Here is a 15,232-nt window from a genome sequence, read left to right as displayed (position 1 = left end):
CCAGACAGACAGAGAGAGACAGAGAGATAGAAAGTGAGAAATCACCCCCCAGGAGGGATGGTCACGCCGCAATCCCTTCTCCATTCTCCTCTCGGGATCTTGGGCACGCACGCACACACGCCTGGTGTGAGTTTTAAACCACCGGGTCCGGGACACTAACCGTGGTGGACTATGTGGGAGTCCAGTGACCATAACCATTACGCTAATTGCTGGTTCCCAAAAGATACTTTTCATTAACTGTAAGAAATTTGGATGCTTACTTTTGTACTTTTTAAAGGTTATCAGTTAGAAATAGGTTTTGTAACTTAATTATATTTTAAAATCATCCTTTCAGATTATCATAGTGGTTGGTTTATTGGGACGATAGAAGAGGTTTAAGTGTGTTAGGTTCTCTGGTTACTTTAAGTGATGAAGACTTGTCTTGTAAATACTGAGGGGATTTGAGGGGGCACTGAGAACAGTCTTAATGGTCATACATTCAAGAAATGGAGACTGGAATGTCAGTGCGGATATAACAGTAGCCTTAGTGGTCTTCTAGTCTTGATATTTAGTTACTTTCACTGTCCCTCTGCATCCACTCTTCCTTGTACAGTAGATTTACCGTTCCCTCCAGACCGCAATTCTAGAAGCAAACTTAAGAGTTTCTACCCCTCAGAGGTATTGTGGGTATTGCAGGTGCAGTCACAGAGCTAGCAGGTAGCATGATTTCTTTCTTGGATTTGAGGCTATCTATATCTTGTAGCCTTCCTAGGAGTTATTTTCTAAACGCAGTAGCCTCAGGCAAAGCTGGCAAGTTGTTTTCAGCTTCTCTCATAGGTGAGGGAGAGTTCTACCTCAGCCCAAGCTCCAGTTCTTTTATCTTATGTGGAAGCTTTTAGTCTCTATTCCTTAGGAAAGCAAACCCTGTTTCTGGACCAGGAACCCAAAGGCCCCTGGCTTCAGAGCTACTTACCAATTTGTATTTATGCTCTTTATCATTGCCTGAGAAATAGTTGTATTATTTTTTTGAGCTAGCTATTCATTAGTTATTTTAAAATTTGATATATATGTGTGTGTGTGTGTAATATATATATACATATATATATATATATATAATTATTTGTGTGAACTTACTGTACTGTCTTGACTGGAGACCTCGCTTTTGTTTGAGAGAGAGATTTTTGCTATAGGGTGCTTGCATTCGGGGTGTTTGCACTTGTCAGAGAGAGACAGACAGTGAGAGGGAAAGTGAGAACTCACCTCCGTGGGTAATGCCCATGTCACAGTCCCTTCTCTTCCATTCTCCTCTTGGGATTTTGGGCATTCACGCACATGTACCCAGTGTGATTTTTCAAGCCACCGGGTTCAGGATTTAAACTTCGGTCAGCTGTGGGAGTCCAGCACCTGAACAGCCATGCCACCTGCTGATTCTAGCTGGAGACCTCTTTAATCCTTCAGAGCCAGTTTCTTTCTTTCTTTCTTTTTTAAGAGAGGTTTTTGCTATAGGGCGCGAATGCTTGCCAGAAAGACGGAGAGAAACAGAAATCATCCCCCCCCTCCCAGGGAGATGGCCATGCCACAGTCCCTTCTCCTCCATTCTCCTCTCAGGATCTTGGGCATGCATGCACACACTCCCGGCATGAGTTTAAGCCACCAGGTCTGGGACTCAAACCACAGTTGACCACATGGGAGTCCAGTGACATAGCCATTATGCCAACTGCTGATCCCCAAAGCCAGTTTCTGATCTTTAAAATGAGAATTTTAGCCCCTATCTCATAATATTTCTTTGTGCTGATGAAATGAAATTACATACACACTTGTATATAAATTCTTAGAACAATGCTAGGCATATAGTAAGTACTATATTTATGGTAGCTATTAGATTTTCAGTGGGTCCTATAATTCTTTGTTGGTTTCTGTGTTTAGGACAGTTAGCTCTATTATGACCCTAAAACACTTATCAATCAGTATTTGAAATTTCTGCAGATGTGTCATAGAGTTATGGCATGTTTTGAGGCATTTGGGTGAGACATTTAAATTTAATTTAAAACATTTTTTATGTTATAGAACGCATGCGTTCGCCAGAGAGAGAAAGTGAGAAAGCACCTCTAAGGATTTTTTGGTATGCATGCACTTGTGCCTGGACTGTTTTTAGGCTGCAGGGTCTATGGGTCTGCCATCTTTACTAAATGTGTTTGAGAATTATGGCACTGGTCAGAAATTTTATTTTATTTTTTATTTATTTATTTATTTATTTATTTTTGGAGAGATTTTCACTGTAGGGCGCGTGCGCTCGCCAGACAGACAGAGACAGACATAGAGACAGAAAGCGAGAAATCACCCCCCAGGGGGGATGGTCACGCCGCAATCCCTTCTCCTCCATTCTCCTCTCGGGATCTTGGGCACGCACGCACACGCACCCGGCGTGAGTTTTAAGCCACCGGGTCCGGGACATGAACCGCGGTCGACTATGTGGGAGTCCAGCGACATAGCCATTATGCTAACTGCTGGTTCCCAGAAATTTTATTTTTTTAAGGACTTATTTTATTTAATTGTATTTATTTTATTTTTATTTTATCAGAGAGAAAAAGAGTGAGAGAGGCAGAGAAAAAGAGAGAGAAAAAGTGAGAAAGCAAGTCACCAGGTCTGGGACTTGAACTGCAGCGGGCCATGGTGGGAGTCCAGCACTCTCAACCACCACACCACCTGCTGGCCGCCCAAAATTTCTGTTTTAATCTGTGCTCTAGCAACCTTGAATTGGAGACTTTTCATGATAAATTGTGATTATTTTTTAATGTAATGAAGTGCTAGAGTACTTTCTTCTTTGTATTAATAGTAACTTTTTTAGAAATATTCAGTTAAGTAATACTCCTTTAAGCACTATTGCATATATTTTCCATTAGCTAGTAATTGAAGAAGTCAGTTTAATTTTTTAATTCTTTTTTTGGAGAGGTTTTTGCGATAGGGCGCTTGCGTTTGCCAGCCAGACAGACAGAGACAGAAAGACAGAAAGCGAGAAATCACCCCACCCCGTAGGGGGGATGGCCACGCTGCAATCCCTTCTCCTCTGTTCTCCTCTTGGGATCTTGGACACGCACACACACGTGCCCAACGTGATTTTAAGCCACCGGATCCAGGATGTGAATTGCGGTTGACTACTTGGGTGTCTAGCGACATAGTCATTACGCTAACTGCTGGTCCTGAAGTCAGTTTAACATTAAGGTTAGATGTTAGGGAACCAGCAGGTGGCATGGTAGTTAAGACGCTGGACACTCCCACATGGCCAACCACGGTTTAAGTCCTGAACCTGGTGGCTTGCTTTCTTGCTTTCTCTAGCTCTCGCCTTCTGTGTGTGTCTCTCTCAGGTCAAATTAAAATGAATGAATAAATAAAATAAATAATTCTTTAAAAAATTAAGGTTAGATGTCATAGAGATATCATTGTGGAAGTTGTAATGGAATGAATTTTAAGTAAAAAAAAAAAAGGGGGGGATATAATAGTATACATAGAGAAAAAAATAAGGTGATCATGTTGGCCCAGATAGTCATAGTTCTGACTAGAGGATGGATCCTCTAGAGAAAAGAAGAATAAAAGGGAAGGATAAAATATTATGGAACGGACTTCTAGCTTGTTTAGGTTGTGATTAATATGCTTGCATATTGTTAAATTTTTTCCATGAAGTCAAAAGCGTACTTTTTTTTTTTTTAAAGCATACTTTTTTAAAGAAGATTTTTTTCTTTGAAAATCAGAAATCACATTATTTTATTCTTGGATTTTGGGCTTGAATTAATAGGAAAGTTTTATAGACGGTCATTTATTATATTTTAGGAAAGCCTGAACCTATTATTTTGCCCTTTAGAGTTGTGTCTATGAAGACTGTGCTTGCTGATAAATGATCCTACTTCCTTATTTCTTCAGCTGAAATAATAAGACATACCATTTCCTTTTTCCGCTTACATCAAGCTCTGAGTATGCTTTTGTTTTTATTTTTGTCTTATATAGTAAAGTTCTGTGTGCATATAGGTGTTTGAAACCATAAGAATGTTTTATCAGTAAAAGGTATGACATAATGCCCTTTTTTTCCCAATAATTATTTATTTAATTTTATTTATTCATTTATTTATTTTAATTTGACCATAGAGAGATATGGGGGCTAGGGAGGGGGGTGGTGAGAAAGCAAGCTACCAGGTCTGGGATTTGAACTGTGGTTGGCCATGTGGGAGTGTCCAGCACCTTAACCACCATGCCGGCTGCTGGTCCCTCATAATGCCCTTTATAATTTGTAGTTAATCTACCAGTCATGAATAAGAAATAACTCAATATGCCATCCTATCATGTACTGTCAGATAAAGGTGAACTTTAGGTAAGTGTTTCTAAGAGGATTGATATAAGTGACTTATTAGATGCACTCTGATTAAGCTGAGATTTTATAAAGTTCTTAATGGTTATACATTTCTCCCCAAATGGGAAGATTTTTTAAAAGATCACATTAATTATTTGTCAGAATTTATGGTAGGATTCTCAACTGTTTATTAAGTAGATAATTCATTAGGATTCTGAGCTAGGGTCTTTCAGCATTATATGTCATAGTTACTCCTAAACTTACTTTTTCTTTTTAGATTGCTATAGTGTGCATGTGCTCTCCAGGGAGAGGGAGAGAAAGTACCCTCCAATGAGATTGTGGTTGTGCTGCAATTCCTTCTCTTCATTTCTCCATGCTGCAAGGATCTTGGGCATGTACACACATTTGCTGGCATTTTTTCTAAGATGCAGTTGACCACGTGGGATCCAGCTCCCTTAACAGCTAGGCCACAGTACTGATTCTAAAATTTTACTTTATTATTTTTTTCAATACTTTTCTTCTTTTTCTCTTTTCACTATGAGACAAGACAGTGTTAACATTTAGTCTTTTTAGGCTAAGAAATAACTGATATAAATAGTACAAGTACATCCATCTGTCATATATCAAAATAGATCAAGAAACTTTATATTGATTTTTTGCTACTAACACTTCCTTTTTAAATTTATAATTTTTAATTGACATACTGTTACATATTTATGGGGTACAGTGTGATTTTTTTCAATATTTGCATAAGGTGATCAAATTGGGACAGTAAATATAAACATACCCTCATCTCAAACATTTGCCATTACTTTGCAAATGATATCTTTCATTTAGGGGACATACAAGTGTCAGGGAGAGAAAAAGAAAGAAGTAAAGCTAGAAAGCTACTCCTCATGGGGCATAGTTCTGCCACAATCCGTTTTCTTCCATTTCTCCCTCCCTTAGGGATTTTCGGCATGCAAGCAAGTGTGCCAAGTGTTTTTAAACTGTTGGGTGCAGCACTCTAACCACATGGTTGGCCACGTACAACCTAGCTCATTTAACCATTAGACCATGGGCTGGCCCAATGTATCATTTTCATTTCCAGTGATTACACTTAGGTTTGTATCTTCCTTTATAGTCTCCCCTAACAATATATTTTTTACTGTATAAAGATTCCTATTTTGCCAAAGTTAGAAATTGGTTAGGCTCCTTATCATCACATTCAGTTTTATGGTGTCATGAAAACAAAATCACACCAAAGGCGATATTGGTTGCTAGCCTTTCTTAAAGGCTCTGATTCTTTTCTTAAAGTTTGTTATAGGGCATGTGTGTGTGTGTGTGTGTGTGTGTGTGTGAGAGAGAGAGAGAGAGAGAGAGAGAGAGAGAGAGAGAGAGAGAGAGAGAGAGAGAGAGAGAGAGAGAGAGAGAGAGAGAGAGAGAAAGCTACCAGGTCCAGGACTTGTAGTTGGCCATGTGGGAGGTCCAGTGCCTCAACTGTCATGGCACCTTATGGTGCCAAAGCTCTGGTTCTTAATGGGAACATTATTGAATTATTGGTGCTATGACATGTTTGGATCTTTGAAGATACAGTTTTGGTTCCTACAATGATTAGTGTGGGGTGGATATTGCTTTGGCATTCAATGAGCAGTATCCTGGAATACAAGGCAGCTCACAAAGTATGAGACAGTTCTGCATGATTTTTTTTTTCCCTGATGAGAAAGGAATGGTTTTTGTTGTTGTTGTTGTTTTTGTTTGTTTTGTTTTTTAAAGAGGTTTATGCCTTAGGGTACATGTGCTGGCCAGAAAGAGAAAGAGACAGTGAGAAGGTAAGTGAGGAATCACCCCAGGTGGCCACACCACAATCCCCTCTCCTGCATTCTCCTCCTAGGATCTTAGGTATGCATGTGCATGGTTTTCAAACTACGAGGTCCGGGACTTGAACTGTGATCAACCACGTGGGAGTCTAGCACCCCTAACCATCTCCCCACCTGCTGGCCCCCCAGCATTTTTAAAAAAAGAATTATTTTATATAACTTTATTTATTATTATCATTATTATTATTTAATTTAACCAGAGAGAGACAGAGAGGGAAAGTGAGATAGCAAGCCACCTGGACTTGAACCGAGGTTGACCAAATGGGAGTTCAGCACCCTTAACCACCATGCCACCTGCCAGCCCCTAGGATAGGCATTTTTGACAAGATCTTTACACATTGTTATCCTCCTGACATAGCCTTCCAGTTAGAACTACAGTCAAGTGTCACCTGTTTAGGCTGGGCAAGGAATCCAACCTGGACTGCTGTTTAGTGGCACCTCCTGCCTGCACCATCTTAGCTGCGTCAGTTCTGCATGAGTTTTTAACATTTTCCCCAACCTTGTAGGTGAAAAACCCGTTCATACTTATCTGATCCTAATTATGTTTTACACTTAAACACAAAGGTTGTTTTCTTCCTTCCTTCCTCCCTCCCTCCTCTCTCTCTCATTCTTTTTCCTGCATGGTTTTAAAGACACTGAATTTTCCAGGAATGTAACAAGGGCAAATTGCACTTTTTTTAACATTCAGAACTTTACTAAGAGTTGTTCACTGTTTTAGAAAATCCCGTTACTACTAATGGCATTTCTTCTTACGGTATCTGATTTTTTATTCAAGTCAGTCGTTTCAGTCTACAATTGTAGCTGTCACTTTCTTGGCGATTCTGTGTATAGGTACAAGCGTCAGTTTCTCAAATAATATGAATTATGGGATGGTTATATCTGAGCATTTATAAATTCAAATGTATTATTTTATAAAAACTCCTTTTTTCTTTTATAACATTAGGCATATTACTTTTTAAATTTTTATTTAACTTTATTTATTATTATTTTCCAGTTTGATCAGACAAGGAGAGAGGGAAAGTGAGAAAGCAAGCCACCAGGTTTAGGACTTGAACTGTGGTCTGCCATGTGGGAGTCTAGCACCTTCAACCACCATGCCACCTGCCAGCCCCTACATTATATTACTTTTTTAAAGCTGAGGATAGGGGACTAGCAGATGGCTGATTACATCATTGGACTCCCTCATAGTTGACCACAGTTCAATTCCCAAACCCGGCGGCTTAAAACTCAGGCCAGGTGTATGTGTGTGTGTGTGTGCTCAAAATCCCTAGAGGAGAATGGAGGAGAAGGCATTGTGGTGTGGCCATCCTTCTGTGGGGTGATTTCTCACTTTATCTCTCTCTCTCTCTCTATCTCTTTGGCAAGCACACATGCCCTATAGCAAAAATCTCTCTCTTAAAAAAAAAAAAAAAACAAAACTGAGGATAGGTAGGTAATCTATTTGCAGTTCTTTTCAGGTTTATGCCCTTGCTAAGTTGTTTTAGTGGGGTTTCAGAATGCAGCCTATATGTATACATAAAACCATGTTGTCTTTTCTTTTAAACATTTATTTTTCATGCTTTCAAGCCACCCAGTCCAGGATTCAAACTGTGGTTAGGCCACGTGGGAGTCCTGTGCCCAACCACCACACCACCTGCTGGCCATTCATGTTACCTTTCTTCTCTTGGAAGAATTAAATGAACTTTAAAAAAAGGAACCATGATATATACATGCGCACACAAATATATTTTCTTTGTTCTAATCAACATTATGTTGAGCTAGGTAGTGGCGTGGTGGTTAAGGTGGCTGGATCCCACATGACCAACTGTGTGGTTTGAGTTCTGAACCTAGTGACTTGAAACATGCTGGGTGCATGTGCTTACATGTTAAAAATCCTGAGAGGAGAGTGGAGAAGAAGGGTTTGTGACATAGCCATCACCCTTGGCAGGGGTTGAGGGTGCTTTCTCACTTTATCGCTCTCTCTCATGGGCCAGTGCACATGTCCTGTTTCAAATTGAAAAAAAAAAGGCATGTTTCAAAAATGTATTCATATTGATTTATGTAACTGTGGTTCATTTTCTCAGATATATGTATTAATTGTGTGATTTTTACCATAATGTATTCATTCTCCTAAAGATTTTTTTTTTTGGTCTTCATTTTGTTGTTATTAAAAACATTCTTGCTGGCAGGTGAAGTGGTGGTAAAGGCTGCTGGATCCCATGTGCCTGACTGTGGTTTGTGCTGGACCCAGCAGCTTGGAAAATATGCTGTGTGTTTGTGTGCCCAAAATACTGAGAGGAGGATGGAAGAGAAAGATTGTAGAGTGGCCCTCCGCCTGGGGGGATGATTTCTCACTTTCTCTCTCTCTGTCTCTCTCTCACAAGTGCGTATGCCCTAAAACAAAAACTCAAAACAAAACAAAAACCATATACTTGCTTGTCTTCAAGCGCACCTGTATAGCAGTTTCTCTACAACAGTAAATTTTAAAAATTTGGGACCAGCAGTTAGTGTAATGGTTATGTCACTGGACTCCCATGTCTTCGACTGCAGTTCGAGTCTTAGACCCGGTGGCTTAAACTCACGTAGGGCGTATGTGCGTGTGTGCCCAGGATCCTGAAAGGAGAATGGAGGAGAAGGGATTGCAGCATGGCCATCCCCCCGGGGGGTGATTTCTCACTTTCTGTCTCTCTATCTCTCTTTCTGGCGAGCGCATGTGCCCTATAGCAAAAACCTCTCCAAAAAGAAAAAAAAAAAAACCTTAAAAATAAATTTAAAATATTTTTAGTTTTGCTATAGGTCATATGTACTTGCCGGAGAAAGACAAGGAAAGTGAGAAATCACCCCAGGGAGGTTGACCACACTGCAGTCCCTTCACCTCCATTCTCCTCTTGAGATTTTGGTTACTCACATACACACACCTGGCATGATTCGCACGCTGCCGGGTCCAGGACTCAAACTGTAACGTTGGCTCTGTGGGATCCAGCACCTTAATTACTGTGGCACTTGCTGGGCCTAATCTTTGTTTTTTGTTGTGAATAGTTTCCCAATTTGTTATTTGTCTCAAGTTTCTTCATAATACCTTTTGCAATATAGATGTTTTACTTTTTTTTAAATGATAGTGCACATGACTGCATGTGGACAAAGAGAGGGAAATAGGCAGAGAGAGAGAACCACCTTCAACAGAGTTTGCATGCCATGATACCTTTTCTGTAGCCCTCCAGCTCCTCTTGATTCCAGGTATGCATCATACACGCGCCTGGTGTGTTTTCAACTTGGATTTTTTTTTTTTTTTTTGAGTTTTGCTGTAAGATGCGTGCACTCACTGGGGAGAGAGAGAGAGAGAGAGAGGTAAGAAATCACCCCCGCCACTCCCAGAGGGGATGGCCGTATCATAGTCCCTTGTCCTCCATTCTCCTCCAGAGATTTTTGTGCATGCGCATGTACCCTGTGTGATTTTCAAGCCACTGGGTCCAGGACTCAAACTGTGTTTGTGGGACCCAGCCACCTTAACCACTACATGACCTGGCTAGCCCCATTCAAAACTTGATTTTAAACTTTTTTTTTGAAGTGGTTTTCGCTATAGGGTGTGTGCACTCGCCAGAAAGAGAGAGACAGAGAGACAGAAAGCGAGAAATCACCTGCCAGGGGGAATGGCCATGCCACAATCCCTTCTCCTCCATTCTCCTCTCGGGATCTTGGGCACGCATGTACACGTGCCCAGCATGAGTTTAAGCCACCGGGTCTGGGACTTGAACCGCAGTCGACTATATGGGAGTCCAGCGACATAGCCATTATGCCAACTGCTAGTCCCTTAAACAATTTTTTTTTTTTAATGAAAACTCTCCATGGAGATTGGTGAAAAGTTTTCTAAACCAATACTTTCCATAGAAAAGTACATATTGGGACCAGCAGTTAGTGTAATGGCTATGTCGCTGGACTCCCATGTAGTTGACTGCGGTTCAAGTCCCAGACCCGATGGCTTAAACTCATGCCGGGCACGTGTACATGCGTGCCCAAGATCCCGAGAGGAGAATGGAGGAGAAGGGATTGTGGCATGGCCATTCCCCCTGGCAGGTGATTTCTCGCTTTCTGTCTCTCTGTCTCTCTCTCTGTCGTTCTGGTGAGCGCACACGCCCTATAGAAAAAAAGAAAGAAAAGTACATATTGAGTCTAATTTGCTTTTTATTTATCTCTAAAGGTTAGGAATATTATTTCATTGTAGTTTCGTTATGTGAATAAGATATATAGAAGAAACGGTAATGTGAATGCCATGACATATTTTAGAATTTTCTTTCTTAAAAAATTTCTTGCATTATGTCTCATAATTAGAGGTTACTAAAGTGGTTGTTGCTTCAGTTGGCATTTCTGTGATATTAGTTGCCTTTGCCTTTCCTGTTCCAAAATCACTTTTCCAAGACCCTTGGTTACTTGTAATCTCTGTTTTCTTTTATCTATTCTTTTGTTTATATCTGGTCTTTAATGTTTCTTCTTTTGTTTATTTTTTTTCTTTGTTTCTTTCACCTATTTCAACTTGAGTTAGGTAGTGATCAAAACACTTCATCTGGTTTTGAATCAATTAGTCGTACTGTGCAATCTTTTTTTTTTTTAATTTTAAACAGGAAGTTTATTTAAACAATAAGACGCTTGACTTGAAGGGAAAACTATCTAGGATTCCTTTTTTTCTTTAAGAGTAATTTACCCCTACTTAAAGACAGATTGCCCTACATGTAACAGCTATGTACAAAAAAGTTATAAAATTCTCCTTGGTTTTACAATGATAAATGAAAAGTATTAAAATTCTCCAATCAAACAAGGTATGAAAGAATTTTTATGTTGGTTGTTTTTTTTTTCTTTTTCTTTTTGTTAAAACAGTGAGAACAGAATAACTTACTGGAATATAATTTATAGATAAGAGCTGAATGAGCATGCCACTAATGGAGAAAGGGGGTATTTTCACAGAACCAGTATTTTTCCCCATCCCATGTCTATTTGATGTCAATCAAAACATACCACTGGCCATTTCATAAAAAAAAATGCAATATGCCTATGCACATATACCAGTTACTATATGTACAGAAAGGGAATGAGGAAGGGAAAGTGAAAGAATAGAGAAAACTATACTGTAGTAGTCAGGATGTGGTGAAACCAAATTGTGGTTTTCTAATTGAGAATGTATTCTTGGTCTGTAAGAACGGAGTTCTGGAGTAAAGTAGCAGGTTCCCTTTTTAGTAGACACCTCCTGTCTGCTGTTGGAACATATCAATTGTGTCTCCATCCTCCATTTCCAACTGTGCAGGTGTGTATGTTTCGTTGAACGACTGACCATCAAATAGGAATCTGATCTGCCTCATTGACAAACCCTTTCGCTCACAATAGGCTTTCAGTAGTTTCCTAAGTGGTGTATGCCTCTTCATCTTAAACTGCACCACAGAACCATCCTGCCCCGCCACCTTCAAATTAATATGATCGTTGTTCTCAGTCTTGACTCCTTCCTTGGGCTTTTCGATGACCATGGCGAGCACCAGAGTCACCTTGCTGCCACTTCACAAAAGAGGTACCAGGTCCTTACCGAACGAGCACACTGGCAGCACCAGGCTGTAATCTTTAATTTTTGATGTATATATTCTATTTTTTTAAAGAGATTTTTGCTATAGGGCACATGTGCTTGCTAGAAAGACAGACAGAAAGTGAGAAACCATCCTCTGCGAGGTGCCACCCTACAATCCCTTCTCTGTTCTCCTCTTAGGATTTTGGGCATTCATGCACACTTGCCCAGTGTATTTTAAGCTGCCAAACCCAGGACTCAAACCACAGTCAACTATGTGGGAGTCCAACAACGTAACCATTATACCATCTTCTGGGCCCTTGATGTACATATTCTTTCCAGCAGTGCACATATTTTAGACTTCTTAAGCTCTGATTGTACAACGTTTCTGGGTAGTTGGATTTGCCAGCTACTTGGATGATAGTTGTATGTGTGAAAGAAGTATTATTGTCAGGCCAGTAGGTGGCCTAGTGCTTAAGGTCCTGAATCCCATATGGCAGTCTCTGTGGTTCCAGGCCTGGACCCGCTGGGCAGAGGTGTGTGAATGCCCAAAATCCCAAAAGGAGAATGGAAGAGAAGGGATTGGGGCATGGTCACCCCCCGAGGGTTATTCTCATTTGCCCTTTCTTTTTCTCTCTCTGGTAGACATACATGCCCTATGGCAAAAATAATATTTAAAAAAAAATAAAAGTCTTCCTCTAAGCAAAAAAAAACTATTTTCATTTGACTTGATATGATAATGAAGTAATGATCTGATTAAAATGTTGGATAATATTTTGGAAATAACTCCATTTCATATCTCCTTGTTAGTACCACACTAGTCTGCTCTGATCCTAAAATATTCATTACTATTAACTCCCGTAACTTATGACACCTTGCATAGTATCATTGGAACATTGGTTTCCTTGCATATAGTTACAAGACAGTAAGGAGACTTTAGTTTATTGTGCTGTTTTGGAGGCAGAAAGAGGTGAAATGTAATCATGGAAGAAATCTAAATGTAGCTTTAATTATATTGGCTACTTCAGTGTTTATTTTGGTCAAAGACATGTCAGGTGTTTTCACTAGTAGCAAAGCAGTTTCTTGCATTTCTGAAAAGCATTTGCTACATCTGTTGTTATTTCTGTTTTGTTGGTATTTAGTTCTCTTTTAACAAAACTATTAAAACTGAAAATAAAACATCAAAAGCATTACACTCTCTTAAAGAATGAAGTCAGTGGTACCAACAGATGGCCTAATAGTTAGGTCACTGGACTCCCACATAGTCAACCATGGTTTGAGTCCTAGATTCAGTGGCTTAAAAGTCGCACTGGACATGTGTGCTTGTGTGCCCAAAATCCCAAGAGGAAATGGAAGAGAAGGGATTGTGGCATGGCCATCCCCCCGGGAGGTGATTTCTCGCTTTCTGTCTCTTTGTCTCTCTGATGAGTGCATGTACCCTATAGCAAAAATCTCTCTTTAAAAAAAAAAAAAAATCGGGCCCAGCAGTTAGTGTAACGGCTATGTCGCTGAACTCTCATGTGGTCGACTGCAGTTCAAGTCCCAGACCTGGTAACTTAAACTCACACCGGGCGTGTGTACGTTCGTGTCCAATATCCCGAGAAGAGAATGGAAGAGAAGGGATTGTGGCATGGCCATCCCCCCGGGAGGTGATTTCTCGCTCTCTCTCACTCGCTGCCTTTCTGGAGAGCGCAGGCACCCTATAGCAAAATCCTCTCAAAAACAAAAAACAAAAAACAAAAACAAAACCCAAAAAAACAAGCCAATGGAGACCAGCAGGTTGCATGGTGGGTAAGACACTGGACTCCCACATGGCTGACCACACAGTTTGAGTTCTGGACCTGGCAGCTCGCTTTCTTACTTTCTCTCTCTCTCTGGTCAAATTAAAAGATAATTATAATAGGGACCCAGCAGTTAGCATAATGGCTATGTCACTGGACTCCCACGTAGTCGACCGTGGTTCGTGTCCCGGACCCAGTGGCTTAGATCTCACGCCGGGCGCGTGTGCATGTGTGCCCAAGATCCCAAGAGGAGAATGGAGGAGAAGGGATTGCGGCGTGACCATCCCCCCTGGGGGGTGATTTTTTGCTTTCTGTCTCTATGCTGTCTGTCTGGCAAGCGCACGCGCCCTATAGCGAAAACCTCTCAAAAAATTAAAAAAAATAATAATTAGAATAAATTTTAGGTTGTCAGGAAAGTCGTGATGCATATTTGCATAGAGAAGTACGTCATGACATTCCTGATAACCTAATAAGATTAATAAAATAATTCTTTAAAAAAATCAAGCCAGGGCCAGCAGATGGTGTAGTGGTTACATTGCTGGACTCCCACAGGCTGACCACAGTTCAAGTCCTGGACCTGGTGGCTTGAAACTCACACCAGGTGCATGTACATGTGCATCCAAGATCTTAGGAGGAGAATGGAAGAGAAGAGATTAAGACATAGCCATCTCCCCTACAGAGGTGATTTCTCACTTTTTCTCACTGTCTCTATCTCACTCCTGCAAGTTCTATGGCAAAATTCTCTATTAAAAAAAAAATCAAGTCAATGAAGAAATGAAGTGAAACACATTGTTGGCTAAAAATATATTTGGCAATTTACCTCTGAAATTGTTTTGTTAGAGCAGCTATTGGATATGTAACTCAGCTATTCTTATTCTGTTTTGTTTTTAAATGTCATCTGAAAGCAGATGCAAACAAGTTTCTTTTTTTTTGAGAGAGAGGTTTTTGTTTTAGGCCATATACACTGGCCGAAGAGAGACAGAGATAGTGAGAGGGAAAGTGAAAAATCACCCCTCCGGGAATGGCCACACCGCAGTTCCCTTCTCCTCCTGGGATCTTGGACACACACACAGACATGCGCGTGGCGCGGGGCGTGATTTTTACGCCACTGGGTGTGACCACAGCCAGCCATGTGGGAGTCCAGCAACGTAACTGCTATGCCATCTGCTGGTCCCACAAATAAGTTTCTAAAGCCTTTCAGCATTTGACTTAGTTTTAATTTAAGACATTAAAATTTTTCTGTTAAGCCTTTCTGAAAATTCAAGATACTATTACCTGGAATTAAAGAGTAAATGTGGGACCAGCAAATGACATAATGGTTACGTTGCTGGAGTCACATGTGGTCAACCATGGTTTGAGTCCCAGACCCCATGGCTTAAAAGAAACGCTGTGGGGCCCCTGGTGGTGAGGTGCTGAACTCCTCCATGACTGGCTGTGGTTTAATTCTTGCAAACCTGGCAGTTTGCTTTCTCACTCCCCATCCCTGTCTTTCTCTGGCAAACTCATGTGGAAAGAAAAAAAAAATTCTTAAAACAAAACAAAACAAAACCCATAAAACCCCAAAAACTCATGCTGGGCATGTGTGCGTGCTTGCTGAAAATCCTGAGAGGAGAATAGAGTAGGGATTGTGGCGTGGCTATCTACTATGGGGATTACTTTCTTGTTTTTTATCTCTCTGTCTCCCCTCATGACCTATAGCAAAAAAAAAAAAAAAAAAAAAAACTGGGGGGCCAGCCAGGAGTGGGGT

General features: G+C 40.5%; 1 protein-coding gene and 1 pseudogene across 11 annotated transcripts in view; one reads left to right on the top strand and one right to left on the bottom strand.

Moving 5' to 3' along the window:
* NUMB (NUMB endocytic adaptor protein) overlaps positions 1 to 15,232 on the top strand; it is a 163,650-nt gene that overhangs the window by 30,292 nt on the left and 118,126 nt on the right. The gene's annotated exons all lie outside the window — the stretch shown is intronic.
* Positions 11,253 to 11,718, bottom strand: LOC102498938 (small ubiquitin-related modifier 2 pseudogene; annotated as a pseudogene).

The sequence above is a fragment of the Tupaia chinensis genome, unplaced genomic scaffold (assembly GCF_000334495.1).
Source record: "Tupaia chinensis unplaced genomic scaffold, TupChi_1.0 Scaffold148607_1, whole genome shotgun sequence".
Classification (NCBI taxonomy): Eukaryota; Metazoa; Chordata; class Mammalia; order Scandentia; family Tupaiidae; genus Tupaia; species Tupaia belangeri.
Note: the sequence above shows the minus strand (reverse complement) of the source record. Positions and strands in the feature narration are given on the sequence as shown.